General features: G+C 39.9%; 1 pseudogene across 1 annotated transcript; it reads left to right on the forward strand.

Moving 5' to 3' along the window:
• The first annotated feature begins 1,033 nt into the window (after positions 1–1,033).
• Positions 1,034–3,209, forward strand: LOC309614532 (ret finger protein-like 4B pseudogene; annotated as a pseudogene). The gene has a single exon. The product of its transcript is annotated as a ret finger protein-like 4B pseudogene (transcript).
• Positions 3,210–5,438: the final 2,229 nt, after the last annotated feature.

Consider the following 5,438-nt stretch of genomic DNA (forward strand, 5'->3'; position numbering starts at 1 on the left):
TCTGAATATCTAAGGCATCAATAATCTAGCAGAACTGCCCAAAATCACAGAGCTATCATCACATAAAAGTGGTCCTTAAGGTATCAGGGACAACTTTAAATTGAATGAAGGAAACTCATTCAATAATCATAGCATTTAAGTGACATACATATATTTATTATTATCTATTTAAAAATTAAGATTCATATTCACAGGTCATAATCTTTTCTAAATCTTTAGGACATGACAGGATCATAATTGAAAAAATGGACAAGATTATGAACAGACAAATATTATATGCAGAAGAAATATAATTGTCCATGAAAAAAATGAAAAGATCATTAGTCTCACTAGTTTACAGAAAAAAAGCAAATTAATACACACAAAATTTGCTCTCATCAGATTGACAAAATTTTAAAAATTAATAAAAATAAAAAGATAAAATTCACTCACTTCACCAAGAAGCCTGGAGAGGTAAAAGTGCAGACTTCAGAGCTTCAGGGCATCAGCTGAAAGTCCCCAAATCAACATTCCACATATAAGCGATATCATATGATGTCTTTCTTTCTCTGTCTGACTTGCTTCGTTTAGTGTGATGGTCTCCGGGTCCATCCATGTTGCCGCAGGTGGCATTGTTTCGTTCTTTTTGATGGCTGAGTGATGTTCCATTGTGTTTGTGTGCCGCATCTTCTTTGTCCGTTCGTCTGTTGATGGACATTTAGGTTGCTTTCATGCCTTGGCTACTGTGGACAGTGCTGCAATGAACATTGGAGTACATGTATCCTTTTGAACCATGTTTTTCTCTGAATATATGCCCAGGGGTGGGATTGCTGGATCATATGGTAGCTCTATTTTTGGTTTTTTGGGGAGCCTACATGGTGTTCTCCATGGTGGCTGTACCATGTTTGTAGATTTTTTGGTGATTGCCATTTGGACAGATGTGAGGTGATATTGTGGTTTTGATTTGCGTTTCCCTGATGATTGGCGGTGTTGAGCATATTTTCATGTGCCAGTTGGTCGTTTTTGTGTCTTCTTTGGAGGGGTGTCTATTTGGATCCTCTGCCCATTTTTTAAACTGGGTTTTTTTGTTTGTTTGCTTGTTTTGATGTTGAGTTGTATGAGTTCTTTGTATGTTTTGGATGTTAACCCCTTATCAGATATATAAAATGCCTTCTCCCATTCAGTAGGTGACCTTTTCTTTGTTGTAATGATTGTATTTAGGTGTGGAAATTCTTTTCCTTCAACTGCAAGTGACTTACAAAGTAATGCTGTTTAGGGGGTAAAGACTGTGCTCCTGGTTCCTGTTAAAGACCCAGTTGGGGAAAAAAAAAAGACCCAGTTGGGTTCAGCTCCTATGGGGAGAAGCTGTGGTCAGAGCAGACAAGACTTCACCTGGAAGTCTCCAGACAAGGTACATTCTGACTATTGAAGAGCAGATCGGGTACTGAAGGCTCCCGATCGCTCCCAGAAGCTAATAAAGGGCCACTTCAGCTCAGTTCTGCTAAAGAGTGAACTTCAGGGACTATGGCCAACCGTCTGCAGGAGGAGGCAGCCTGTCCAGTCTGTCAGGAGGTTTTCCTCAACCCCATTGCTCTCTCCTGTGCCCACACTTTCTGCTTTCATTGCATGCAAACTTGGATGGAAGAACAGAAGGATCTGAAATTGATCTGTCCCGTATGTCGAGGCATCAATGAGAATCCTCCTTTGGAGGAATGGCAAGTTGGAGAACTGATTCTTCTCATCGAACAGCACAGTTCCCAACTGGAGCAGGGTCTGCATGTGAATGATGAGTGTCTGAAGTTCTGGGAGGACATAACTCTGAATGCAGCCACCGCCAACCCCTTTCTTGTCCTCTCTGATGACCTAAGGAGTGTCCAGTGTGGGAAAATCTGCCAGAACCTGATGGAAGATCCCCAGAGATTTGCATACTGGGCTTGTATCCTGGGCACTCCATGCTTCTCCTCTGGCTGTCATTACTGGGTGGTAGAAGTGGGAGAGGGGAATGAGTGGGCTCTGGGGGTCTGCAAAAACTCGGTTGACAGGAAGAGGAAGAGCGGTTTTTCCTCTGAACATGGCTTCTGGATCATCAGCATGAAGGCGGGAATAATCTATACGTGCTCCATCCCAGAAACCAGAATTCCTGCAAGCCCTGGCCTTAGCCAAGTGGGAATTTTTCTAGATATTGAGTTGGAAGAAATCAAGTTTTTTGATGTTAGCAATGATGCCCTCATCTACATACACAGTAATTTCTCCTGTTTGGAGCCTTTGTGTCCGTTCTTTAGTCCTGAGTTCCCCGGAGAAGGTGATAATGGTGCCCCCCTAACCATCTGTCCATCAGGAACTCATCCCTTCCTAGAAACGTCCTGTGAGGTGAATGAGATCTTTGATGTGAGAAACGTCAGAATGACCCAAGAAGAGACAATTTTGTAGACTTTGTAGCTAAGCAATTTTTATTGATTTGAGGGTGTATTTTGTAGACCTTGCAACTAAATAACTATGGGGTGTAGGGGGTGTTATTAAGCACTTTAAAGCCTCAGTTTTTTGGTCTTTCTTTACTTGGGGATAATTATATCTCTCAGCCAAACAGCTGTGATGATCAGAGACTACACTGTGCATTTATTCTGTAGTATATACAATGGGGAGTTTTAGATTATAAATTAAATGTATAATTAGATTATACATTTTGTGGATAGGAACAATGCCTTTTTCATTATTTCATGCCTTTTCTATAGTATAATTCCTGATAATGATAACTGTCCGGGGAAAAAGAAGAATGAGATGCCAGAGTGAGATATTTTGACATGAAATTTAAATGAGAGAGACAAATGTACTGGGAAAGAACTGTTTTTCATTTTTACTTTCTTGAAAGACAAAGAACCTTTCACTGAGGTAGATATAGTTAGTGGTGATTCATGTTTGTCCTAATGAGAATGTTCAATAATTGGCATATTGGGTGGTTGTCAAAGTGGTATTGTATATACGATGGCCAAAAAGGTGCCAATAGGGTCAGTCAGAGAGTATCTGTCCTGGACTCCTTGCTTGGTGCCCTGCAGTTAACATTGCACTTTCTTCTACCACAACTCGTTGTCAGTAGATTGGCTTTACTACACACGGGTGAGCAGACCCAAGTTTGGTCCAGTAACAGTTTCTCGAAGATTCTGGACCTTCTGGAATCAATTATATAAGGAGGGAAATGACTGTTTGGAACACTGGATCCTCTCACAACCTATCTGTAGTTTGTGCCCCACCCCCCCTCACACCCACACTGTCCTAGACTGCAGTTTCCCACACCCCAGTCTTAAATGCTCATGATGGCTCCTTTTCAAACCATTCAGGGGCTTTTGGGTTGTATTTTTAAAATTTTACTGGGTCAGCCACTTCCAAGGTGGCATCTGTCCTAGGAATGCTGGGTTGGGACATGTTCTGGACTCTGACTTTGACTTCCTTTCCAAAGAGACCCAGAATTGTTGCAGGAAGAGGGACCCCTTCCAGGGCCCAAGAGTGGGCTCTTGTCTAACACTCAGAAATGAATTGCCTGAGGAGACACATGTACTGATAAAGCAAAAGACTTTACAGTAAGTCCCCTACATAAGAACCTTCAAGTTGTAAACTTTCAAAGATGCGAATGTGCGTTCACATGTCCAATCACGTAAGTTAGTTCACATGTCTGGCATACATTGTCACGTACATGCATCTTCTACAAGTGGTTGTGCTTTTGTGTACTTTACTGTACAGTACCGTATAGAGTACAGTAGTACAGTATCTTTATTTGAAGCCCAAGTTGTCCAGAAGCAAGCGTAAAAGCAGCGGTGATGTAGTTGGTACTGCTAAGAAGCGCCAAGTGATAACGATGGAACTTGCTGTGCAACACGAGGAGCTTACTAATCAAGTCCTGATGGAACTAAAGGCCCAGAGAAGAGACAAAGAGAGACAAGAGGAAGAAGAAGTAACTGAAGAACCAAAGAGATTCACAACGCAGGAAATGGCAAGGGGATTTTCTTTAGTTGAGGAGGCACTGTTAGTTTTTGAGTCATAGGACCCGAACGTAGAACGGTACATGAAGCTTGCAGCAGCCGATCAGAATGTAATCCAGCATTACCATGTCATATATGACGAGAAAAAAAGAGCTACTATCCAGACATCACTGGATCGTTTTTTCAAGAGGGTAGATAGAATTGAATCCAGCAAGGAACCAGAACCTGTGCCATCAACGTCAGGCGTGAGTGAAATTGCAGCTTGCCCTCCATCTTCTATTGCTGACGATCCTTCAGCTCTACCATCTCCCACCTCCTCTCCCTCCTCCAGTCAGTAACTCTTCTTGCCTGTTCACTCGATGCCAGCCCCTCTATGCCAGCTGTTGTACTGTACTACTGTACTTTTCAAGGTACTGTACTGTAGGATTAAAAATGTTTTCTTTAAAAAAAAAAAAAGATAAAATTCAGATTTGAAGTAGGTATAGGCAAATTTCATACTCTTTGTGGTTATATAAATTGGTATGTCATTTTTGGAAGACAAATGGCAGAAACTGTTTAGAAGAAATTCATATACAGATATGAGTAGGTCTCATACCAATTTTACATCTGGAGAAGGGGATGAAGAATGACATTGGAGAAGCAAAGACAAGAAAGCTGAACACATTTTTACTTTATACAGTTCTATATCATTTAATGTTTTAGGGTGAGAATATATTTATTTTAAAAATAACTAGCTTGATTTAGAACTGGATACAGCAATAGAAAACACATCCTAACCTTGAAACCCAAATGTATTCGTTAGAGTTCACTTTCATGTCAAATGAAGACATACCCCTCTAGCATGTCTAGCATGTATAGTTTAGATTCTAGTAATCAAAAAACCTCCTGGAACTAATAAGTGGTAATGGCAAGGTTGCAGAATACAAGGTTAATATACAAAAATAAATTTCTTACCAATATATAAACAATGAACCAGTGGAATTTGAAATTAAAAACACAATGCCATAAAAATGAAATACTTAAGTAAAAATTTAACAAAATATATTAAGGTTTATATCAGGAAAACTACAAAACTCTATGAACCAAATCAAAGAACTAAATAAATAGAGATATTTTCCAAGTTTATGGATAGGAAGACTCAACATTGTCCAGATTTTAGTTCTTTCCAAATTGATCTATAGATTCAATGCAATCCCAATCAAAATCCCAGCAAGTTATTGTATGGATGTCAACAAATTGGCTCTAAAGTTTATACGGAGAATCCCACCCCTGAGCATATACCCAGACAAAACTATAATTCAAAAAGATACATTCACCCCTATATTCATAGCAGCACTATTCACAATAACCAAAACATGGAAACAATGTAAATGTCCATCTACAGATGAATGGATAAAGAAGGCGTGGTATATATATACAATAGAATACTGCTCAGCCATAAAAAAGAACAAAATAATGCCATTGGCAGCAACATGGATGCAACTA

The sequence above is a fragment of the Balaenoptera borealis genome (assembly GCF_965194805.1).
Source record: "Balaenoptera borealis genome assembly, chromosome: 17".
NCBI lineage: Eukaryota > Metazoa > Chordata > Mammalia > Artiodactyla > Balaenopteridae > Balaenoptera > Balaenoptera borealis.